General features: G+C 56.7%; 1 protein-coding gene and 1 long non-coding RNA gene across 4 annotated transcripts in view; one reads left to right on the plus strand and one right to left on the minus strand.

Annotated features, from left to right (window-relative positions):
* Positions 1-1,445: 1,445 nt before the first annotated feature.
* Positions 1,446-6,238, plus strand: LOC147374851 (uncharacterized). Of its 3 annotated transcripts, XR_015161472.1 has the most exons (6): positions 1,446-1,925; positions 4,221-4,306; positions 4,547-5,360; positions 5,515-5,605; positions 5,846-5,936; positions 6,113-6,238. It is a non-coding gene; the product is annotated as an uncharacterized LOC147374851 (long non-coding RNA). The 3 variants fall into 3 exon arrangements; XR_015161473.1 differs by lacking the exons at positions 5,846-5,936; positions 6,113-6,238 and adding an exon at positions 5,696-5,824; XR_015161474.1 differs by lacking the exons at positions 5,846-5,936; positions 6,113-6,238 and having other exon boundaries at positions 5,512-5,609.
* Positions 6,239-7,928: 1,690 nt separating this feature from the next.
* Positions 7,929-25,634, minus strand: part of TWIST2 (twist family bHLH transcription factor 2) — a 52,844-nt gene continuing 35,138 nt past the window's right edge. The window contains exon 2 of the mRNA XM_086394187.1: positions 7,929-8,663. The gene's annotated coding sequence lies outside the window, so the exon portion shown is untranslated. The remainder of the gene's footprint in view (positions 8,664-25,634) is intronic.

A 25,634-nucleotide genomic window follows, 5' to 3' on the forward strand; every position in this document is an offset into this window, starting at 1 on the left:
GCAGGAATTTGGTTTGAGTCACCAAGTTCGTCACGTTCTGGGAAGTCGAAGTGTCAAACTGCCTTGTAAAGCACCCTATGGATGGTGGCTTGTGTAGCCAGGAAGAGAGGTTCACTTACATCGCCTCTGGAGAAGGGTTGTCCTTGCTTGGTGTCCCCTGCAAAGCAGAGTCTGAGTCGACATTTTTTGCCCAAGTGGCCTATTCTATTAAGTTTCCAGGGAACGAGAGATGGGGGCCCTGGGACAAGGAAGCCGGGGAGGAGGGGAAACTGAGCCAAGGGTGCCTGGCTGTGCTGGGGGAGTGGTGGACGGGGGCTCCATGCTGCCGAGGGCCTGCTGAGCAGAGCGGTCCTCCCGAGCCACAGAAGGGGAATGTTTCTCCTCCAGCTCGCGTCCTGTGGGTCGAGTGTTGTCCAGGGAATGTGAACTCCCTCCCGTGCATTTGAAAGCACGAACCAGAGGGGACCAGGGGTCCAGGACAAGTGGCTGGGAGCCCTGGGGCAGAGGCTGAGAATTTCTGAGCCCCGAGGTCACACAGTCAGGACAGGGTTCCACACAGCTCATTTCTCCACAGGACTGTAGAAGAGCTGGGTCAGGAGGATGCGGGCTTCCCAGGTGGTAAAGAACTCTCCCCTGCCGATGCAGGAGACATAAGAGAGGCAGGTTTGATCCCTGGGTCTGGAAGGTTCTTGCCTGGAGACTCCTATGGATGGAGGAGCCTGGCGGGCTGCGGCTCAAAGCATCGCCAAGAGTCAGACACGACAGAAGTGACTTATCCTGCATGCAGGAGGAAGTGAGCAAGGCCCTGAGAGACGTCTGGACCACAGGGCACACGGTCTGGAAGGTGAGGACATTGAGGATCAGATGGCCCCTCTCTCTACTTGCTCCTGGGGTGGGGCGGTCATCCCCACTTCTCTCCAGGGCTCCCCTGCCGGCCAGCTCTCTCTCCTCCCTCATAGGTCCGGCCCCTTTCTCTCTCCGGCTTCTTTGGGGGCCGAAGTCACCGCACCTTCATCCCAGCTGTGACTCTAGAGATGCAGGCTTATGGCCTCAGCTCCCACTGCCACCAAGACCCGCCTGCATCCCAGTTCCCAGGAGGATGCTGCTTGGCCCATCTTCTTGACCACGGCCACCCAGGCCACATGCCCTTGGCATCCGAGCAGCCGGCTGCACTTGGTCCAACATGCACCCTGTTCCAGATGGCCTGGGCAGGGGACGGGGGTTGGGACCACGGTGGCCGCACAGAGGGATGGCCGTTTGCCCAGAGGAGCTGTGGGCAGGAAGGCGCTATCCACACAGAAGACACCAAGGCGCAGGCAGGGAGCTTTCATTTTGGTTTTTATTAATTCTCACAACTCCCCACGCGGACAGTGGGAGGAACCGGGTCTGCAGGGTCAGCAGATCCTCTGATGAACAGAATGTGCAACTCTTTCCAGTGTGATTCGTTTTTTTTTTTTTTTTTTTAATCTGTGAATTGTTGGGTCAATTCCCAACATCATGAAGAGCCAGGTTTTGTTCATCTTGGCGTCCAAATGATGTTTTCGAAATCGGAACTAAAATAAAGCAGTAACAAGACGAAGAAGCAACATCCTGTTTTATGGAGGGTCTGATTAAAAAAAAATCCGTGAGAAAAAACACTCTGTGTGCCGAGTAAACATTTATCCCCCCGCCCCCCACACTGTTGGGAGATGGAGTATCTGACCAGGACATGAGAAGACGAGTCTCAGGATGAGCAGATCACCCCTCCCCCTCCCTGAGGCCTTGGCATGACTCATTGGTCACGTTGCCTGGTACCATGCAGTCCCCGCCCTCCTGAGGGCTGCAGCAGACGGAATGTCACCACAGATGGAGAAGAGCTCAATCAAGCACAGGTTTTGGATACCTTGACCCCGAGAGGATGTGCATTTTTAGCAGGTCAGGCGGAGGTGAGTCGTCTGCCTTCCCATTCGCAGATCCGGGTTCATGACCTGGTCCTGAGATCAGGATGCTGGAGGCTGGACTCAGCTCCTGACGCTCTCCTGGAGGTTCTTCCGGTCTCTGGGTGTTGAGAAGGTGGGTGTCGACACGGCCCCCCACAGCCCGCAGCGAGAGCACACGTCTGGGCTGCCCTTCCCAGGACACAGGCTCCTGTGTTGCCACATTTGTGTCCCCTAGAGGTCTGCGGATTGCAGCTGGTCTCCAGGACCCCTGCCTCACAGATGCGGAAACGGGGAAAACAGGCTATTTGCTGTCGTCGTTTTTTTGTGTTATGTTTCATCAAATCAGAGACAGGTCTCCTGGTTCTTTCTGCTTCTATGCACGCAGGCCCCCCCGGCGTGGGCAGGCGTGAGGGTGCCCCTCGCGCTCCCCTGGATCCCCACCCGTCACCCTGGCTGCGGCGCTCTTTCCCGGGGGTCATTGTGAAGGTCACTACTTGGCAGTGGGTTATGATGAATGATGCCAGTATGTCCAAAAGGTTCTTTTTTTCTTTTTTTCACCTTGTAAAATTCTGAAATCGTGACAATTGTGAAGGGGGAAACGACACAGCCCGTGCCCTGGTCTCACCCCGGGGGGAAGGACGGGGTTGTGGCGAGGTTGGATCAGCGTTCAGGCACGCTGCTCCTCTGTCATAGCTGGTGGATCTTCGGGTCCCCTCTCTGCACCCCGCACTCTGCCCTGAAGGGCGACTGTCCCCAGCAGGGTGTCCCCAGCAGGAGTCTCAGGCTTCACGGAGCCTCCTTCCTGTCTCTTCCAGGACCCACGGGTGTTTTCCTGCAGCATCCAGGTTCCCAGGTGATGGGCCCTGCAGGACCGTGCACTGGGGGCACTCGTCTAGGGGGGCCGTTTGCTGAAGGGCTCCCCTTAGAAACTCAAGGCTTGGAACCCTACGGGGTAGGGCGGCTCAGAGGAGGCCTACCCTGCCGGCACCTTCTCTGGGAGCTGCCACAAGCACCTGCTCCAATCACCTGCTGCTCAGAGCTGGGGAAGACGGCCGGCCACGTGGCTACCTCCCCCGTGTCCGTTCCTGGGCCCTGAGGCCAGGCACCGTCCCGGCCGCCCTGAGGACCTGGCCCTCCCGGGCACAGCGCTGTTCCTGGAGCCATTCTCCCACGGTTTCTTTGACCTTCTTGAGCTTAGCCGGGGCTCCTCCAGGAAAGCACCCCTCCTCCAAAGCGCCTTCTCCCAGGGCTCTTATTCTGAGCTCATTCAGATGTCTGACTAAGCCAAGGGTCTCGCGGCCTCTGCCTGCCCCCAGCACCCACGAGTCACTCTGCATGACCTCCTGAGGGGACCAGGCGGGTGGAGGAGGGGCGGGAATGTGGGGGGCGGGCTGTCTCTCCCGGCCCATCCCCTCCCCGGCTGAAACTTCACTCTCAGCTGGTTTGAGAACCGGGGACCCAGCCCACTGGCTCAGCTGAGCTTCTGACCACGCACAGAAACTAAAGAACTGTGGGGAGCTGGGGTTGTGCAGAGAAAACCTTCTCCCTGACTTTCTCCGTGGAGTGGGTGGGAATAGGCACGTGTGAAGGGAGACCCAGCCTCCCTTCTGCTTGGTCCCTGCCCCAAATCCAATCAGCTGGTTAAAAGATAAACCGGAGAGACACACAAACACTCCGTGGGGTCAGCAGAGCGTGGCGGTGTCCCATGTCTGCTCACTCCGGGACCCTGTGGGCAACCTACGGACAGTGAGCCGAGGCTAGAGACGGTTTTACACAGACGGCCTTGCCGGTTGTCACAAAGCCCCACGAGAAAGGCAGCAGTGGGGTTTTATCCCCACTTCACAGCTGGGGAGACTGAGACCTCAAAGCCAGTTCCCGACGGGGACTGTGTCTGCTTGCTCTGGGGACGTGGTATCACACACGCTGCAAACAACAGCTGTGGACCAACCAGAGGAGAGAGAAGGCACCAGAGAAAACGGAACCAGAACCACCCCGTCTCTCTGGGGCCCCAGCTGTTCACGGCTTGGTGGGCAGGCTGTCTCCTCCGGGGCTCGGGGCGGGGGACCTTATTCAGGCGGGGGAGGGTTGGGGCCTCTGTGCCCTCCTCTGTCCTCGTCTCAAGCCTGGAGCATGAGGGCCGACAGCCAGCCCCTGGCCTGGGCCGGCTGCACCCTGCGGGGAGCACAGACAGCCCCCTACTTCCTGGGTCAGGACGTCCATCCACCCGACGGCAGCCACCTCCCCGGGCTGGGCGCTCAGAGCTCCAGTCGCCTCTTACTCAATCTGCCGCCTTCCTGATAGGTGATGTGGGTTGCGTGGCGATGCCGGGAAAAACTCACACACCTGGGTGAAGCACGCAGACTGATGCTGACACCAGACGGCAAGAAGTGAGTGCTGAGCACAGCTGGGCACCGGAAGCCCACTAAGGAACCCAGGATTGGTCCCTGTCCACTCAAGGGGGGACACTGTCACCCAGGCCACACCAAGGGGTGCTCTGGGAGGAGCCTGCCCCTTGAGTGTGACAGGGGGAGTCTGGAAGGTGTGGAGCGGGGAGGGGCTGGGTGCTCGGCCACCCCCGTGGTCAGAACACCTGCTGACCTTTTCTCTTTACATATTCATGGATGCAGCAGCCGAAGTCTTATCAGAGGAGTCCCCAGCCCAAGTCCACCTGGCGCCAATTCTGAGCCTCTCTTCCCATGAATGATGTCTGGAGACCTCTCGGCCTGGAACGTCTCAGTGAGCAGAGCTGGACCACGGCATGGGAAGCAAGACACATCCGACATCCAGCCCAGAGAGAAGGCTGGGAGCGTCGCAGCTCAGCTCTTCCAGCAACACCGAGGAGTCAGAGTCCCTAGAAACTCATCACCCGCCAGCTCTGTTCACGCACATGCAAGAGCGAAAGTGTCCACCGAAGGGGACATGTTTTACAGCATAATCTAGAACAGCAGGGATGTCGGGACTTCAAAGCTTCCATCTCCTCCTTGCCCCTCTGATATGGTGTCTCAGGATTCTGGTAAGCTCATCTCCAAATGCCCTTGGGTTTTATCGTTGCCCGAGAAGACATGCCCAAACCGCCACATCCCAGCTGGAAACATCTTGTGTAGAAACACCCAAAGGTGGCTTCAGGTTTGGTGGTAAGGGACCTGCAGTTGCAGCGGGCCGCCTCCCTTCTGCTCCCTGGGTGTGCTGGGCTCTGGGGAACACTGAGTTTCTACGGCCCCTGCAATCCCGCAGTTTCCTCCCTTGAATCAAACCTTGATCTTTGAAGCCCTGAGTTTTGTAGATTTAAACTGACCTGAAGGGACCAAGAAAGGACTCAGTGAGGCCGGGAGTCTCCCCGGCAGCTCTGAACACAGCAGGGAAGGGTCGGATTGCTCACCCCTCTGGCTGCCCCTTGGAAGGGACTCCCACACCGCGGCGAACTTTGCAAAGACTCCTGAGGTCAGAAGGGCTATAGGGTGTGCCTGGGCTGGGAGTGGGGTCACGGCTTCTGCCCCCTCCCCACCGCCCAAGGGGGCATTGTAAAGTAGGGGCTCAGATTGTGAAGGATTTGTGCCTGTATTCAGGTTTTTTTTTTTTTTTTCACTCTAAGCAGGACATTTTGCTTTGAAGGGAGAGGTGACCGCAGAACTAGAGGCCAGAGAGGCTGGACACCTACCTGCAGTGGAGTGGACACTCACTAAGAGGTAGAGGGCCTCTCTTTTGGTCAATGATCCTGCTGTTGGCCAGGCGGCCTGGCTCAACTGCTAATGGTGACGTTTACTTTCCGTTGGGAGGGTTCAGTCCAGCGGGTTCTCCTTGCACGAGACCTGAAGCGGTGCCGGGAGAACGAGCTGCCTAGACGGACGGCCTCCTCCAGCTGTTACTAAGTGGAACCCGGAAGTGTAGCAGTTTTATCCAGAGCCTTTTCTGTGATGTGTGTTCAGGGCCCCCTGGAATGGTCCCCTTGGCTTTGTCAGTTCCAGAGACCCAGATGGACACCACTTGTGCTATTGAAAGATGCCTCTCATGGCCTAGGTATTACTACCTCTTTCCACATTTCCATGGAAAACTTGTGGATGGCAATGTTAATTTAAGAAACTCTACCTGATTAGGTACAGGGAGGGAGACATAGATAGGTGAGCCCTCAGACAACACAGTAGGTAGACAGTGGCCATCAAACCGCTAACTGGAGATCACTATTCTCATCACAGGACCTGGAGGCCTGGACCTGGAGAAGTGGGCTTCCTCTGAGCATGTGTCCACACAGGGGAGGGATCCAGAGGCAAAGAGTGGGTTTCGTGGGTCCCCAGATATGACTGGGTTCTTTCCTTGAACTTTGGCCTCGGGGTCTCCTGACTCTCCGGTGTGGATACCTGTGTGCCCACCTGCATGGGCACTCCTTGTTCCTTGCCCCCTCTGTGGTCACCCCTGGCCAGGCCCTCTGCCTTGGGCTTGGGCGTGGGAGGCTCACAGGGCCTGGTCACCGGAAGTAGAGACCGAGGGGCTGGTCAGTCTGCAGGGACGAAAGATACCCCTCCAGCTCTAGGAGGAGGGGGCGTGGACTTTGCAATTCGGAAATCAAGAACGTTCTCTGTGGCCACCCCACCCGTAAGTTTCCGATGATTTGATCTGGCATGCCTCTAATCAGCCCCCGGGGAACGACCGTGACCTTCGCAGTCTTCATGACCTCCAAAGGCCTCAAGGACCCTGCGGGACAGCACAGGACAGGGCGGGACTTCATTGCCAAGACAGCAGCTCTGCCTTCCAAGGCCTTGGCAAGGAGTCCAAGTGCATGCGTGTGTGTGCAGCATGCGTGTGTGTGCAGCATGCGTGTGCGTGCGGCATGCGTGTGCGTGCGGCATGCGTGTGTGTGCAGCATGCGTGTGCAGCATGCGTGTGTGTGCAGCATGCGTGTGTGTGCAGCATGCGTGTGTGTGCGGCATGCGCGTGCGTGCAGCTGTCTGTCTGTGTTTGCTGGATGCAGAGGCCCCTGGGGCTCGGGCTGCAGGGCGCCGCACCAAGGTCACTTCTAGGAGCCAGCAAAGTGATGGAAGTTGAGGACAGGCTGGCATCTCTGGAGCGTCTGCCTTTCTTGTGGGAACAGGAGTAAAGACTGGGGTGAGAAGGTTCAGGGTCCAGCACGTTCTGGCCCAGACCCCAGTCTCCAGAACCTTGTCTGGAGGCGGCACGGGGTCTGCATGGCCTCTCACCCATGGACAGCTCCATCCAGCTGACCCAGGTACCAGCTGTCCCCCATGAGCCATGCTTCTGGAGCCTCAGGGTGGTGAGCAGGGGACTTGCAGCTCCCTGGCCAGAAACCCTTTACCTGGGCATCACCCCAGCTCCTACTGATGCCCACAGACATAGTAAGGAGGCCAGCAGGTGGGGAGTGGGACTTCCTGCCCAACGTGGAGCGTGTCTGCACCATCCCCCTGCCCGCCAGGGCCACAGTCTCCTTCTTGGCTGCAGACCATGGCCTCCATGGGGCCTCTGCCCCAAGGCTCCCTCCTTACCTGCACTCACAGGCATAGTACCCTCACCTTTGCCCAGCCGCACGGACTGGGCTGCAGGGGGCGGGACAGCTGCCGTGGAATTCGTCATCAGGGAAACCAAAGGCACACAGAGCAGACAGTGACCCACCAGGAGGTAAACGTAAGTGGGCACGGAGGTCGTGTCTGGGGCAGGCAAGGAATTCCACCCGGGGAGGCTCTGCAGGGCTGGCCCTGGCTGGCAATGACCTCAGATCGCGGGGGTAGGACATAGGATGGGTGGCTGATGGGGGTCGGGGGTAGCAGACGGGCACATGGAGGGGCTGAGGCCAGCTTTCCCAGACCTGGGCCTGCTGAACACGCTCAACCACATCAGCACTGGTGGTTCTAGAAAGTTCTACAGTCATGCACAGCCTAACACGTCTCACATCCCTGCTGGTCCCCTTTAAAGTGACGCGATTGTTATTTTTGCAACCGGTTCCAAGGTTCTCAGGCCGTGCTCAGGCTGCAGTGTAGAGAAGAGACGGAAGACGGGGGCTGCAGGGACGTCTTTATTGTTCCTGGGAGGGGAGCAGTATACACAGCCACGCTGCAGTCACTGAGCTCGTTAAAGACATCTCAATAAATAAAACAAATAAGCAACATATACACTGAAACAGAAAATATTAAAAAAAAAATGGTTAGCTGAGCGAATCATGGAGGAAGAGAAAGGGGAGAGGTGAGAATTCCAGGCTAACTTGAGACAGTCATGCAGAGGCTGGGGTCTGGGGTGGGGAGTGTAGCTCGAGGTTCCTTTGTTAAGAGCCTTGGTCCAGTTGAAACAGAATGTACAGGAAGGCATTTCTGGTTTATTTTTGTAAAAATATACACTAAAAAAAAAAAAGGCACTTAGAGGGAAATACAAAATCAAAATCCTTGTAAATGTGTTCCTGAATTCAGCGATCTTCAGAATCAATCCCCGCCCCCTTAAAAAATAAAAAAAAATAAAAAAACAGAACCCAAGGTTGGGTCTATGAACACTCTCAAACAGCGGCAAGGATGGCACCATGAGAGATGGACCGGCTAGACGGACCGTGAGCGCCACTTCCTGGGCAGGGGCGTCTCGGGGGCGGAGGCCGCGTGGTCTGGGGGGCTGCCGCTGGGCCCTTGTCTGGACGCCGTGCGGGAGCGCCGAGATGATGGGGCGGGGGGCTTTCTGGAGGTCGTTCGGGTTTCAGAAGTTGCAGACTCGGACGTTCCCCGATGCCAGTTGCACTCAGCCCCGCAAGACAGTCTGGAAGACAAGGTACAGGGAGGTTGAGAAGCCGCCGCAGCCCTTGTGTCCTGGGACCGCGTGGCTGTTTCACCCCGTGGCCTTCCCATGACAGGACGTGACAGCTGTGAGCTGCTCTGATACCTGCCTGCCCCATCCTCCCGGCAGAAGCTGGACAGGCGGCCATGGTCAGGGCCACCAGGCGCCTGCAGGCCGCTGCCCCCAGGGACCCAGGCCCGGCCCAGAGGGCTCCCTCTCTCCCCACCTCCACCCTCTGCTGCCACTCCCAGACCCCGAGGGCCGGATGCCCTGTCTCCCGCGCCCACCAGAGCCTCGTCCCACACGGTGCCCCGCAGGCTGCTGCCGCCCCATGGAGGAGCCCCAGGCGGGCTCCCGTGGACAGAAACAGTGCCCCCCCCTGGAAAGGGAAGGAGGTGAGGGTGAGGTGACTGTTGGGGCTGCGAGGTCACGGTGAGAGCAAAGCCAGCCGTGGTGGGGGTGGGGAGTGAGGATGCAGAGCAATGGGGCAGCCGTGGAGTCGGGGCTGGCAGAGGGAGATGACTGTTTAAACCTGAGCTTTTAAAAAAATGCACTTACTTACTTACTCTGCTTGGGTCTTAGCTGCAGTGCACGGGCTCAGCAGTGGTGGTGGGTGGGCTTAGTTGCCCGACCAGGGACCGAACCTGAGTCCCCTGCATTGCAAGGCGGATTCTAAACCAGTGGACCACCAGTCAGTCCTTAAACCTGTGCTTTTGAAATAACCATATATTCACAGACAGCTGCAAAAAGAATGTATAGGGAGGTCCCACATGTATCTCACTGGGTTCCCACACTCTTATCACCTTGCACTAGTCAAGTGAGGCGTCTCAACCAGAAGAGGGGCCTGGGCGTGGCTGGCGGGCTGACTCACACTTCACTCGTGCGTGTGTGTGTGTGTGTGTGTGTGTGTGTGTGGTCTGACCCCGCTGGGCAGTAGGAGGCAGCAGCAGGGACGTGCCCCGCCCTCCGCTGGAGCCTGGGCTCCACACCGAGGCCCTGTAGCTCAGGGGGCTCTGGGACCCTTGACTGTATCTGGACAAACCCCTGCAAGCATGAAGACCCTGCCTCCCTGAACCCCAGCGCCTGGAGACACACACGCACTCCTTTTTTCCAAGTTCTGAGCACTCCAAATATGTCAGCCGTTTAAAGTGGTCCTGGGCAGAAAGTCAAAGGCTGTTCTCTCGGAGAATGTGGTTGTAATTAGATAATTAATAAGGGGGGCAGCTAGAGAAAGCTAAATGGAAGCCTTCCTCCGCGGGAGGAAGTCATTACAACAGGTTTTGATATATGAGCCTCGCCAGCCCTCCAAGGGGAACGGCATCATCCGTGGAAGCCAGGACGGCAGGGCCGCCCCGAGCAGTGTGGGTTTTGGGGTTCGTGCCGCACGCCCGTGGGGCCCAGGGCTCAGGCGGGAGCAAGCGGCAGGTTCATTAGTTTTCCTGGCTGAGGGCCCCCGGGCCCGCCCCCTTGATGTCACCCTGACCCTGGCCGGGTCTGCTGATGTGGGCGGCACTCTCAGCCACAAATGTGAGGCAGCTGGGGCCCCGACTGCCTCCTGCGTGGGACAGCCACCTGAAATTGTGCGTGCGTCCTGTGCACAGCTCAGCCGGGCTCAGTCTGCCCGGTCCAGAAGCGGGGCAGGCGGAGAGGCCAGGCGGCGGCTGGACTGAGAGGGTGGGCGCCCTCCTCTCTCACCCAGGCCAGACCACAGGGCACTGAGAAGCAGCGGAGCGTCTTACTCCAATCTGTGTCCCGAGGGCCTGACACGGGGAGGGGCGCGCCGAAAGTTCTCCAGAAAGAGACACAGGTGGGCTTAAGGGGGAAGCGCTCATTCTAGGGTCTTCCGTTCATTCACTGAGCCCCACCCCCCCATCCCTCCACCCAAGTTCTTCCCTTCCTTCCCCCCTCTCTCCCTCCCTTCCTTTCTTCCTTCTTTCTATCCACCCATCCATCCACCCACCATCCACACACCACCCATCCACCATCCATCCACCCACCATCCATCCACCCACCATCCACCCACCCACCATCCATCCACCTACCATCCATCCACCATCCATCCATTCATCCACTCACCCACCATCCATCCACCATCCATCCACCATCCATCCATCCACCCACCATCCATCCATCCATCCACCATCCATCCACCTACCATCCATCCATCCATCCACCATCCATCCACCATCCATCCATCCACCCACCATCCATCCATCCACCTACCATCCATCCACCATCCATCCATTCATCCACTCACCCACCATCCATCCACCATCCATCCATCCACCCACCATCCATCCATCCATCCACCATCCATCCACCCACCATCCATCCATCCATCATCCTTCTCTCCTCCCTTCCATCCACTCTCTGTTCCATCTATCCCCCCATCCATCCACCATCCATCCATCCACCATCCATCCACCCATCCATCCACCATCCATCCACCATCCATCCATCCATCCACCATCCATCCACCTACCATCCATCCACCATCCATCCATCCACACACCATCCATCCACTCATCCAACCATCCACCATCCATCCACCCACCATCCACCCACCATCCATCCATTCATCCACTCACCCACCATCCATCCACCATCCATCCACCCACCCACCATCCACCCACCATCCATCCATCCACCCACCATCCATCCATCCATCCACCATCCATCCACCTACCATCCATCCACCATCCATCCATCCACCATCCATCCACCCATCCATCCACCATCCATCCACCCACCATCCATCCATCCATCATCCTTCTCTCCTCCCTTCCATCCACTCTCTGTTCCATCTATCCCCCCATCCACCCACCATCCATCATCCACCCTTCCTCCCATCCATCCATCCACCCATCCATCTATCCAGCCCTCTTTCCAACAGGCACTGAGCACCTTTCACGTGCCAAGAATGCTGCTAGTTGTTTAAAAAGCCCAGGCATGGATCCGAGAAGTCCATCAAGGGAGGATAAACGTGCTGATAAACAACTAGAGCTCAACCTAGACAATGGCAACTTTTTTACAGGAAGTGTAGCTAAAACTCTGCAACCAGAAGGAAAAGGACAAAATACCCTGACTTCTGTCAGAGCTGCCAAAAAAGGCTGCCAGCGGGACACTGAAGGCTAGAAGGGGGGTCAGGAGGCCAGGAGCTGCTCTCCAAAGTCCAGGGCTGTGGCTGTGGACCGCGTCACAGAGCAGACCTCCAGGGCACTGCCCCAGCTCTCACTGCCCCTTCCGAGTAAAAAGTAGAGGCCCCTTCACCTCCATGGACCCCGGTACCCATGGAAGGGGCCAGGCTGCTCCTGCTGCCACAACTCTTCCCTCCTCCCACTCACTGCACCTAAAACAAAGACCCTCAACTCCTGGGCTCCCATGGACACTGGGGTGGGGTGGGAGGTGCCACGGGAGACAGGCAGGAATAGGCGCAGTGGTGGAGGAGCTGACAGCTGCCCCCCACCCCGGCGGGTCTCACCCAGTCTGCACAGGTCGGTCCTCCCCGACCCCCACCCCGGCGGGCCTCACCCAGTCTGCGCAGGTCGGTCCTCCTGCCTCTGGGGCTCTGTCTGGCACTGTCCTTCAGCTGGGGCCCTCTGGCCCCTCGCCGAGCCTGGACCCAGCCTCCTGACCATCTGAACACAACTCCCAAGAGCGGTTTGGAAGGAGAGAACCAACAAAATGTGCCATCAATACGGGTGGAAAACAAATAACGATTCACAACAGGGGACTGAGGGCCGTAGATCAGAAACGGCCTTGCTCAGTAACACACACACACACACACACGCACACACACACACCCACAGGCACACACATGCGCGCACGCGCACACACATGCACACACGCACGTGCACACACGCACGCACGCGCACACACTCACGCACGCACGCACGCACACACACGGCCCCATGAGCAGGGACCAAACCCTCAAACAAGCGGAAATTATCATCTCGGGAGAAGCCAGGGGAGCGTGTGAAGATGAAACAGGGATACTCTGCTTTGAAAGAGAAGGAGCAACAGGAGACAAGGGAAGAGCTCCAGGAAATCACGGAAAGAATAGAAGCAAAATAGCAAGACAGACACTGACGAAAAACCATTCCTAAATTGGAGACTGACCCCTGGAGTCTCCCAGCATCTCAGCCAAAAGACAAGGCACATGCAAAGGAGGGAGCGGATGCTATCACACACGAGATCCAGAGGGGAGGGTCCCGGGCTCAGGAAAGACCAGGGGCTTCAGGTTAGAAGGAACACCCAGCTCTGGAAAGGACACCCAACGAGACAGGCAACCAAGCCACAGCACACAGAAAGTTCTGGATCCTAAGACTGGAGAGAAATTCCCACAGGCCTCCAGACATAAGAAGACCCGGCCGGACTGGGGTGATGGGCCCCGTGCTCACACCACTTGCTAACTGACCATCCCAGGCCCCCCAAAGGTTCGACGGAGAAGGGTGGTGTCCCTGGAGCGCTGCTCCCCGAGAATCTGCAGACCCCCAGGAAGGAGAAGAAACATGGGGCACTCAAGTCCTCAGAAAGTGCCCCTCTCCAATGCCACTTCTGGGAAACACTGCTAGGAAACGTCTCCCATCTGGATGAAAAGCAGTCTGGGCTCTGTCTCCGCAGGCACGGTGACGACTGACCTAACAGTCTCCCTGCTGCAAACCAGACAAGCAGACAAGACACTGTGCTCAACGCTCTTATAATCCTGAGGGGGCTGGGCACCATCTTTTCCCCAGCCAGGTCCCTAGGGTCTAGTGTGGCACCTGGCATACAGTAGGTGCTCAATAAATACCTGCTGAAAAAGGGACTCCAGTGAAGAAATCAGACTGACAGCAGAGGAGACAGTCAGCCAGGTGTGGTGCCGTTGAGTCGCTCAGTCGTGTCCAACTCTTTGCAACCCCATGGACTGCAGCATGCCAGGCCTCCCTGTCCATCACCAACTCCCAGAGCTTACCCAACCTCATGTCCATTGAGTCGGTGATCCCATCCAACCATCTCATCCTGTATCGTCCCCTTCTCTTTCCACCTTCAATCTTTCCCAGCATCAGGGTCTTTTCCAATGAGTTGGTTCTTCGCATCAGGTGGCCAAAGTATTGGAGTTTCTGCTTCAGCATCAGTCCTTCCAATGAATATTCAGGACTGATTTCCTTTCAGATTGACTGGTTTGATCTCCTTCCTGTCCAAGAGACTCTCAAGAGTCTTCCCCGGCGCCATGGTTTGAAAGCCCAGGTGTGTCGGCCAGCCGGGTGTGACATTCCGTGCTCCCTGCAGTGCCCTCCTGACATAAAGCACTCGGACTCCCGAGCATCCTAAGCATCTCTCCTCAAGACCAGCCGTGGTGGCACCAGCACACGGAAGCCTGTGAGAAGTGCAGAGGGCAGGCCTTGCCCTGAACCGAGGACTCAGCACCTGCACTCAGGCAAAATCGCTGCTCTTTGGAGAGCTCCTCGAGCAGGGAGAACTGGGTGGGGGTGCCCAGCCTGTATCACCTGTATCCCTGTTCAGAGATTAGACCGCAGTTGGGATGGGCAGAGGCGTGCCAGGGGCACGTGGCTGAGTGGAGAGCAAGAACTGGGGTATCGTGATGCTCCCTGTTGGGGGCGGGGCCCACCGTGGGCAGCCAGGCCTCGAGGTTGTGCCCACCGCTGAAATCCTGCCTGAGAGTTCCAGACCCAGAGACCCCTGGGGCCCACCCGCGACACCCAGTGGACACAGCCATGCAGCCAACCCATGTCCAGCTGTGACTGTACTTAGATGATCACCCACCTGAACAGGCAGGCAGCAGGGTGCCAGTGACGGGCCCCCGGGGGAGTCTGAGGGTCACCCACTGATCTGGCCGGGTTCTGTTCTTCCCGCTGGGTAAGGCCTCTAAGAGACCACAGGGACCCGGGTGCAGCAGGCTCTGCACGCCTCCTTGCCTGCTCCTGGCCAGACTGGGATGGGCAGGGTCAGTGGGCGGCCAGAGCAAAGCTCAGCCCCAGGGCCGCGTGCCTGCCCCAAGGTCGTCTCTGTGACATGTTTGTCCAGGGATGAGAGGAGATAGGGGCTCTGCTTCCACGGGAGAGAATGGGAAGCCTGGGCTCCTGGCATCAAGCTCCGATCTGGCCTCCCTAACAGGAAAGCGGGCAGGCGGTAAACAGCACTGCCCTTTTGGGGGCAGGGCCGAGGCCCACCGGGACCGGGGTGGGCTCCCCTGGGCCATCGGAGAGGCCGGGGGTCCAGCTGTCCTTGTTGGGTGCTGGGCAGGCGAGGGTGGCTCAGAGGTGGGGCGTCCTGCCTTTCGGGCCCCCTCCTCCCTGCGACCTCTGGGCACCTCTCCTGGCTGGAAGGCCAGAGGGGCGGAAGCATAGAGAAACGGCCATGCCAAATGACAAAACGGATCTAATCCCACGACTGCTTGAGAACCTACACCTAGTAGGGCAGGAGCGGCCCGGAAGCCACTCTCTGCAGGTCCGACCCTATTAACTGCGACTTGGTTCTCAGAGATGTTTAAGGACACATTCCTGTGCGATGATGGTGGGCCAAGGAGGGACAAAAGCAAAGCCTGCTTCCTCTTCCAGCAAATGGAAATCAAAAAGCACCTGGCCTGTGAGGACACTGCACTGTTAGCAGCTTCCCCTGAACGCACCTCACTCCCTCTCCCTGTCCTCCCTACCTTTGAAGGGACTGCAAGTGGCCCCTGAACCAGGCAGTGGCTTTAAGAGGCAGGACACCCCGGTCTCTCTCTGCAGGCCCCTGTCAGAGGGGGGGACGAGGCCGTGGCCACGTGAGTCTCCTTAGCCCAGCCATCAGCCAGTTGGCAGCATACGGGGCCAGAGCTAAGACCCCAAGTTTCTGAGCCGGGGGCTGGCCCATCCCCTCTGGACAGGCCTGCTCACTCAGGATTGGCTGGGTTGGTGGGATCCCCTGACCACACCTCGAAGCTCTTAGGACTCCTGGCAGGAGTAAGGGCTTCTGCTCCTCTGCAGATAAGCTCGGGCCCTGGCCACTCTGCTCAGCTCTGCTGGGACCACAAAGATTCCAGGATCTGTGTGTCCAGCTCCAGAGTGACACTCAGGACCACCACTCCGACCCCAGCGCAGGCTGTGGGCTCCAGAGGGACCGTGCCCGTCTGTGCTGGTGACCTTGGCCCCCCCAGGGGCTCTCTGTCCCCTCTCAGCCTCCCAGACAAGCCCCCAGCTTGCAGGCCCTATTTGCCTGGGGCCCCTGCCCTGCTCAGGGTCTGGGGTCAGTGGGAGAGTGAAGGGGTGTGAGGATCCCTCTCTCCAAACTCTGGGACTCAGACGACTGAGCCCAGCCCATCCACCACCCATGAGAAAGAGGATTCCCCTCTGGAATGGCCGTATTTATGAGGCCAGGGCACTTCTACGGCTCTCTGGTGCCTGCAGGCGAGCTGTTGGCCTTGCTCCTGCAGGCAGAGAGAACTTCACATCCACTTAGAACCGGAGCTGCGTATGCTCTCTCTCTCTGTCTCTCCCCCTCATCCTCTCCCTGGACTTGGCCTCAGTGACTCAGGCTGACTGCGTCTGGAGTGGCCTGTCTGCCAAGGGGAGATCGCCCTGAGAACAGGCTGGGGAGGGGGAGAGCTTGCCTCTGGGTGCCCCGGCAGCTCCCTCCCGCTGGCTGCTTCCCAGCATCCAGGCCTGGAGAGGCCCACCCTGTGGAGCCCACCCCGGCAGCCTGTGCCTCCGCAGGGCCAGCCCAGCTCCCCCGGGAGCTGCAGCAGGAAGGCCCTGGGTCCCCGCCGACCCACCCTCAGCACTACCCCGTGCAGCCTGCCTCCGAGGGAGGCCGTCCCATTTCTTCTCCATGAGTCACGAGACACTGCCAAGGGTCCTCCCACATTTCAGAGACAGAGAGGGAGTAAGTCAGCAGACAAGGAGGGCGCAGTCTCTTCCTGGTACACGGCCTTCCGCCCTGGAACTACTTTAACCAGTAAACCAGCATTTCTTCAGATGCCACTGCATCCAGCTTCCGCATAAAACTCCCGAATGGAAGAGAGGGGAACAGACACCCACCCTGCAGGTGCCCCCTTTCAGCCTGGAGGTGCAGCAAGTGCCTTTAGAGGCGGTCATCCAGGGGCATCATTTCAGAGGTGACCAGAAGGATCCTGGGGGTGACTTACCCCAGGTCACCGGGCGGGGCGGGTGTGGAATGACCCGCAGAACTCGGGTCAGCTAAGCCCTGGGTCAGAAACCCTCCCCCACCCACTGCCAACTTCATTCCCATGACACCCTTCACTCGGGTCCAAACCTGGGGGTACCGACTTAATAAATGTCTTTCCGTGTTTGACAAGTGAGGGTGTGGAAGCACAGGTGTCCTCGTGACAGTGGCACCAGCTCGAGAGAACATTAACTGAGGTTCCACGCTACGTGTTCTGTGGACACTGCTGTGTGACGGCCAGCGGCACCTGGTCCCTGCTTCCAGCCAGCTCACAGTTCGCTTGGGGACAGACCGACATCATCACAAACTGCAGTGTGTTCTAATGAAGGTATAATAAAGGTACAAAAAGGTCTTCGATTATTTCAGTCAAAGTCGCTCAGTCGTGTCCGACTCTTTGTGACTCCATGGACTGTAGCCCGCCAGGCTCCTCTGTCCATGGGATTCTCCCAGCAAGAACACTGGAGTGGGTTGCCATGCCCTCCTCCAGGGGATCTTCCTGACCGGGGGATCAAACCCAGGTCTCCTGCCTCGCAGGCAGATTCTTTACTGTTTGAGCTACCCATGAAGCCCTCACTTTAAAAATACAAACATATAAATATCAATGATTATACAAAAATATATGAAATGTTGGGGTTTCCCAGGTGGCGCTCGTGGTAAAGAACTCACCTACCAGTGCAGGAGACATAAGAGACCTGGGTTCGATCCCTGGAAGGGAAGATCCCGTGGAGGAGGGTGTGGCAACCACTCCAGTGTTCTTGCCTGGGGAATCCCATGGACAGAGGAGCCTGGCGGGCTGCAGTCCACAGGGGCGCAAAGAGTTGGACACGACTGAGGTCACTGAACACATATGCACATGGGAAATGTTATAACAGAAGTAAACCTATAACAGCACTGAGTGAAAGCAGAGAGGAAGCAAAGCGCAAGTTTCCAGGCTTTGGGAGCTCTTCAGAGAGTCAGGGGCTGGCACTGGGTCTTCAGGAAGCCTGGTCTTGGGCAGGAAGGGGGAGGGTCTTGTGGGCGGAGGCGAGGGCACACAGGCACGGACAGGTGGGCTGGAGGGTGGGGAGGACTGGGGATGACGCAAACGCAGCTCTGGGGGTCAGAGGTGGGCAGGACCCCACGGGGCAGTGGGGAGGGAGTGGACAGGGAGGAGCGCCCTGCAAGACGAGTTGGGCTTTCTGGAGATTGTGGTGGGGAGACCCCAAGGAGGCCTGGTGGGGAAGGAGCCCGGCTGGGCCCCTGCTGCGCTTCCAGGAGGAAGGGGCCGAGGACCCCAGCAGCTGCAGAGAGTTGGCCAGAGGTGAGGCGGCCGGGGCTACAGAGGGGCCGTGATCCCAGGAACTAAATGGGGGTCAGGGGAGAAGGTGCCTTTGTGGGGAAACAAGACTAGGTCTGTTTCCTAGTCTTGTGAGCAGTGGGTGGTCTCAGGATTCCCTGAAGGTCAAGTTCAGCCAGCAGGATGTGCGGCTCCGGCCCCAGGAGAGGGCTAGGGGCCTCAGACTTGGGAGCAAGACCCTCCCCTTGGAAGTGATGAGGGCACCTTGCTTTGCCAGGATTTGAACCAGGCCTCTGGATCCCAAACCAGGCGCCCTTCTCCATTCCTGTGCATCCTGTCGGGGACAGAACCAGGGGACACGGGCCTTTAAGGTCACATGTTCAGGGAACGCGTGGGGCTGAGCTTGAATCTTCTGTAAGAAGTCTTCTCAAGAAGAGTCTTCGAGTCCCTTGGACTGCAAAGAGATCCAACCGGTCCATCCTAAAGGAAATCATCCCTGAATATTCATTGGAAGGACTGATGCTGAAGCTGAAGCTCCAATACTTTGGCCACCTGATGCGAAGAACTTACTCATTTGAAAAGACCCTGATACTGGGAAAGACTGAAGGCGGGAAGAGAAGGGGACAACAGAAGATGAGATGGTTGGATGGCATCACCAACTCAATGCACATGAGTTTGGGTGGACTCCGGGAGCTGGTGATGGACAGGGAGGCCTGGCGTGCTGCAGTTCATGGGGTCGTAAAGAGTCGGACTCGCCTGAGCGACTGAACAAGTGTGCGCAGCTGGCCAGCAGTGCCCCCTCCTGGCGGGAGGACCACATCGCAGCAGAGAGCTACGATTTTCACCCGGCCCTCGGAGTCCCCAGGTGAGCGGGGCTGGCTGGGAGCGGTCTTCTGCATGTTGGAAGGAACAGGGCGTGCCAGGACCTGGCTCTCCACAGGCGATTCTGCTCTCGTTCCCACATCGTCCACGTAAACACACCGTGTGAACCGCTGGGGTCAGAGCAGAGGAGCCAGAGCTGGGAAGGAAACCGAGACCCCCGCTGTTTGAAGAGGCCGCCGCCCCATCCCTTTCAGGGGAGCACAGCCCGGAAAACGCTAAAGAACATTTCCCATGAATGATGAAAATGGGGGACAGAAAACTGTTTCCAGGAACACGTCGGCTGTGATGACGACCTCTCCCTGACTACTGCAGGCCTTCAGTTCCCAGACGAATCTCAGAAGAGCAGGCAATTTTTAAAATGCAAAATGGTTTACAGAAATAGCTTCACCTTGATGTATTTTACCGGACACTCTTTCTTCCAACCACCAAGAAAAAACCTGCTACGTTTGAAACATTATGTGCAAAGGTGTGCAAACCCAGGAAAAAAACAAAACCCAGGAAAGCGGCAGGAAGACTCCTACTGTGACCCGGTCCCCAGTCGGCCCCGTCTCTGGGAGCCCTGAGTCTGGCGATTGATGTGGACAAACCAGTAGCACACAGGGGCTCCTGGCAGGAGGGTGTCCTTCTGGGCATGGGGATACCCCAGGTGCTGGGGAGAAGCCGGGGGCTTGGCCAACCCACCCCTTCTGCTTCCCAAGCTCCAGACTCGGGTGCTCTGAGCCCATTTCCTGTTCTCAAGCTTCAGCACCACCTGAATACAACTGATCTCTGCTGGGAAACATCATACTTAGAAATGGACCAGGGATTTTCCTGGTAATCCTACGGTTAAGACACCTCGCTTCCACAGCAGGGGCCGGGGGCACAGGTTCAGTTCCTGGTTGAGGAACTAAGATCCTGCATGCCTCTGGACATGGCCATAAAAGAGAGAGAGAGAGACAGGACAGAAATGAACGGGTCCTCACTTAAGCGTGAAAGGCCCTCAGGCGTTTGGGTAAGATGAGCTCAGAGAAGCAGGGCAGGGTGAGTGAGTGACCCCAGGCCGGACCGGCCAGGCAGCTGTGAGCAGCCAGCACTGCCCCTCCAGGTGGAGGCCAGGCCTGGGGTCCAGAGGAAAGCTGTGCATGGTGACAGCCGCCCCTGCAGAGCCCGGTCCCCTGCCCCCGTTGGTCACTAACTCTGACCGAAAGACACCTACCTGATGGGCCTGCAGGACAGGTGTTCATGTGTCTCAGGGCAAATGCAGAGAGCCAGAGCAGTGCAGACACTGAGAACTGGGGGTTCTGGACTGGCCACTCTTCCCTGGCAGCCCGCCAGCCCCGCAGCGAGAGGGTGACCCCAGGCCCATGGCTCCCACCCTGTCTTATCCCTTGACTTCCACATGCTGCTCATGACCGTGGCCTCCTGCTGGTGGGAAAGCCAACACCCTGGCTTGTACAGACACTCGAGTTCCTGGCAGCAAGGAAGTGGGGTCCTCGGGGCGTTAACAGGGGGCTCTGTTGTCAGCTGAGGAGGACCAGCCGGGGGTCCCAGCCCTCCAGAAACGTGTGTGTGTGTGTGTGTGTGAGATTGTGAAAGTCGCTCAATCCTGTCCAACTCTGAGCGTCCATGGAATTCTCCAGGCCAGAATACTGGAGTGGGTAGCCTATCCCTTCTCCAGGGGATCTTCCCAACCGAGGGATTGAACCCAGGTCTCCCGCATTGCAGGAGGATTCTTCACCAGCTGAGCCACAAGTGAAGCCCAAGAATACTGGAGTGGGTAGCCTATCCCTTCTCCAGGGGATCTTCCCAACCGAGGGATTGAACCCAGGTCTCCCGCCTTGCAGGAGGATTCTTCACCAGCTGAGCTATCAGTCATGGTCACTCTGCTGATCTTCAAAGAACCTGGAGCTGCTGCTGCCTCTGGGAAATGTGTTAGATAATTTCTCCAAAACAAAGTCATCCATCACTCTCCTTCCAACAAAGAGCCCAATTCCCAACGATTAGATTTGGAGATTCAAACTTCTAATTTCACAACACACAAATTTAAGGGCTCTTCCGTCTGCTGAACAGACAAAGGTCCACCCAACCTAGAAGGGCTTGTGCGTGTGGGCGACGGACTCTTTACACTGAGTGGCTGCTGATACACCATGCTGTGGCAACTTCAGTTGGCCAGCAAAGTGATTCGGTGATACACAGATATATTCAGTCTTTCTCAGATTCTTTTCCATTACAGGTTCTCACAAGACATTGAGTAAATTCCCTGTGCTATACAGTGGGTCCTTGTGGGCTGTGGGTTTCACGCACACATGTTAATATATGTCTGTGTGTGTCTGTTAATCCCAAACGCCTAACTTACCCTGCCCTACTTTCCCCTTTGGTAACCATAAGGTGGCTTTCCCGGTCTAAGAGTCTGCTTCTCTTTTGGAAATAAGTTCATTTGTATCACTTTTTCAGATTCCACAGTAAGTGTCATCATGAGGTACTAGTCTTTGTCTGAATTACTTCCCTGAGTGTGAGACTCTTACCAGGCCACTGGTAACTGCCCGCTGCTGACTGTCACTGCGGGGCTGAGCAGTCCAGTCTGGGAAGGGTGGGTTCTGGGGGACCGATGCCGGGAGGGAGCCCTTCTCAGCCTTGGCTTCCATGAGATAGTTCTGGGTCACGCCCTTGTCTAGGACAGCTCTCGGCCCCTGGGGCCAAGGATGGAGACACAGAAATATGCTCATTATTGCTCAATTTTTAAAAATTCAATTTTCCTGGACTGAAATCCCACATTTATAAATTATAGAAGACTCAAATCCTACGGAATAGACTGTGTTTTTAAAATATTTTGGAATAGGAAAAAAAGAAAACCCTGAATTATTCTGTATTTTCCTACCCAGCGTCTTCCCACAGAAAGTGACAGGAATGAGAAGTGACCAGCGGGCACACACGCTTCTGCCCTCCGACCTCAGCGGGACAGCCTGACCTAGGCCGTGCGGTGACCCAGGGGCGCCTCTGTTTTAAAGGCTTTGTGGAACAGCTGGTTCTTCGGAGCCTCTTCCCAAGCTGAGGGCTGTTGCAGTGAAGCATTTGAAAATAAACGAACCCCCTCCCTGGATGCCCTGACGGGGAGGCGCTGACCTCTGCCCAGGGGTGTGACCAGGCCTGACCTGGGGACGTCGTGCAAGGCTGGGGCCTGGGGTCTGTGAGCCTGCAGCCTGGTCCTTTCTCTCTCATCTATAGCACGGGCTGCTTCTATCTGCCCAGGTGAGTGCACACCTGCTATATGACAGATGCCCACTTTGTGTCTGTGGGGAGTGTTAATGAATGAGCCGGCTGGCATTGCAGGGACGGAACCCCGTTTCAGGTCACATGCTCCAGCTCCCCCAGATTCGGGATGACCGTACAGCACGGGCTGAGCAACTCGAGTGGCCGGATTGGATGGTACAAACACAAATAGACGTTTCTCTGACATGCAACCGCGTATAACAAAGGTCTATGGTGCACAGAGCGTGCGTGGGGCTCTGCTGCAGACCCAGCAGATGGAGTGGACAGGGGCGGGGAGCAGGGCCGGGAGGCTTCCAGGCCTTCGGTACCTGGATCGTATGTGCATTTGTGTGTACACACATGTCACCATAGTCCACCTACCTATGTGTATATGCACCGGATACACATATACCAACATCACATACAAACACGTATGCGTACCGCCACACTCATCTCTGAGAGGGCTCACCTCTGTCCCCAGTTTGCTGCTGACTTAATGGTTTGGGGGTTGAGATCATGCGCTCACGTTGCTCCTGATGGCCCACCGCACAGATGTTGGCAGGAATTCAGGGCCGGCTTCAATCACACCCAGCCACTCCCCTGGGCGTGATGGCTCAGGGTGCCTCCACGGCTCCTCCGCTGAGGCCAGGAGCCCTGGGGTGGCTGGGCGTGGACAGCAGATGGAGAAGGGGCAACTCTGCGCCCTGGAGTCTGCCCAAGGAGGACACGGGATGCCCTCTTCTTAAAAGTACCTTTCTGATCACTCATGCTAACACTTCCCATCTCTTCCTTTCTGGTCGAGTCAGCCTGACAGTCACTCGTGGCAATCACAGATGTCCACGTGCCACACAGACCTGTGTACTCACCAAATATTCCTCTGTAGTCTTTCATTGATTGCAACCTTATTCCTGAGTTTGCAAGCCAGAAAAGACTACTTTTATTAGAAAGACAGCAGTGCCAAGACCCAGAGATAGGGGATGAGACTGCAGAGTTGGGGTCAAAGCAGAGTAGGTCAATCTCTCAAAGTCTGATCTCATGCTTCTGAACAAACCAAAGGCTACTGCTCCTTAAAGGGAATCACCCTTCCATAGTCAGCCCACTTTAAACACGTTTATTTGCCATTCGGACTCCAGCCTAATATCCTACAGTAATTTCTGTTGCCGAGACAGACCCATGAATAAGGAAAGCAGTGTGTGTGTCAGTGTTTATAAAGGAATTCAGCTTCTACTTTGAGTCTTAGACCCAGCAATCCACCTTCCCCTCTAGACGCTCTTTAATCAAGCTTTGTCAATAAATAGATGCGATGCAGATGTTCTGTGGAGTTTTAAAGAATTCAGGTTGAATCCACTTTAAAATAAAACACTACCCAGCCATCACGTACAGAGGAGGGAAGTTAACAGACTGAAGAAAGCTTTAACAAAACCCGAAATGGAGGCAGGATTCCGAAAATCAGTGAATACACCTTGAACCAGAAACAAGAATTTGAATAATGCTTAGCGAAAGCACAGAAAAAGACCGAAAACACTTTCAACATCTAACAGGAGTCACTTCAAGGAAATCGGGGGTCTCACATTTGGTAAACAAAGAAAGGAAGCCATGGTTACAATCTGAAAAAGTTTTATGATTTGTTAAGAACTTGAATGAAAAGTGCCCTCTTTAGAAATGGAGCCGCCCTCCCAAATGAATCTGAAATGAGTTCATTTAGACAGTTTTATCAGGCACACCGGAGAAGGCAATGGCACCCCACTCCAGTACTCCTGCCTGGAAAATCCCATGGACGGAGGAGCCTGGTAGGCTGCAGTCCATGGGGTCACTAAGAGTCGGACAAGACTGAGGGACTTCACTTTCACTTTTCACTGTCATGCATTGGAGAAGGAAATGGCAACCCACTCCAGTGTTCTTGCCTGGAGAACCCCAGGGACGGGTGGGCTGCCGTCTCTGGGGTCGCACAGAGTTGGACACGACTGAAGCGACGCAGCAGCAGCAGCAGCAGCAGGCACACACCCACTTCACAAAGTACAGTGAACACGTCTGAGGCTTCAGGACACCAGCGAGACCGACCCCTGCATTGTCCGATTGTCTTCCCTCGCGTCACGGGGCGGCTCCGGTCGCGGCGAGGGTGGTGAGGCTGCAGCCACAGGCACGCGCCGCCTTTCCTGGGGCAACGCCGGGCCTCGGTCTGGTCTTCCTGCTCCTCCAGGCCGGCTTGGACTCAACTCCACATGGCCACTCAAGACTCAGGCTGGTAGAGTCTCTGCTGACTTGTAGCTGCCCTGTGGGGGCACACAGCCCCCCAGCCACTCGGGATGGTGGCACACAGACCCTAAGCTGTCCACACTGACTCCTGCACATGTCCACCCGACACGCTGCTCCCACTTCCGCCAGGAGCCCCCCAGCTGGTGCCCGTCACCTGGCCCGGCCCGACCACAGGGTCTGAGGAGTGGAGCAGGGACAGCCAAGCTTTGGGGGTGCCACTGAATCCACCCCAAGGGCCAAGGCAAGGTTTTAAACAAAGGTTCTCCAAAACACAAACAGTAATTTGCAGACAGTCACTTGGGAGACCATCTGATCATATGATTACACCCCCTGTGTGTGTGTCAGTCACTCGGTCGTGTCCAACTCTTTGTGACCCCACGGACTGTAGCCCACCAGGGCTCCTCTGTCCACGGGATTCTCCAGGCAAGAATACCTGAGTGGACTGCCGTTTCCTTCTCCAGGGGTTCTTCCTGATCCAGGGATTGAACCCAGGTCTCCTGCATTGCAGACAGATTCTCTACCATCTGAGCTACAGGGCAGTCCCTGATTACACAACTTTCTCTAAACGTGGGCCTCGGAGTCCTGAAGGTTCACACGTGGCAGAATCAGGCCCAAATCAGGCCTATGAGGGCAAAGGTGCAGAGAGCCAGGCACTGGATGAAGTGTGAAAGAACGCAACTTTTAGAAAATAGTCACTGAGGTCAGCCAAGCTGGAATCACGATTGCGGGGAAAAATATAAACAACCTCCAATATGCAAATGATACCACCCTCATGGCAGAAAGCAAAGAGGAAGTAAAGAGCCTCTTGATGAAGGTGAAAGAGGAGAGTGAAAAAACTGACTTAAAACTCAACGTTCAAAAAACTAAGATTGTTGCATCTGGTCCCATCATTTCATGGCAAATAGATGGGAAAAAAAATGGAAACAGTGACAGACTTTATTTTCTTGGGCTCCAAAATCACTGCAGATGGTGACTGCAGCCATAAAATTAAAAGATGCTTGCTTCTTGGAAGAAAAGCTATGATAAACCTAGACAGTGTATTAAAAGACAGAGATATTGCCGACAAAGGTCCATCTAGTCAAAGCTATGTTTTTTCGCCTGGAGAATACCAGGGACTGAGGAGCCTGGTGGGCTGCAGTCCATGGGGT

This window comes from Bos grunniens, chromosome 3 (genome assembly GCF_055505025.1).
Source record: "Bos grunniens cultivar Pamir isolate PY7600 chromosome 3, Bosgru_T2T1.0, whole genome shotgun sequence".
Classification (NCBI taxonomy): domain Eukaryota; kingdom Metazoa; phylum Chordata; class Mammalia; order Artiodactyla; family Bovidae; genus Bos; species Bos grunniens.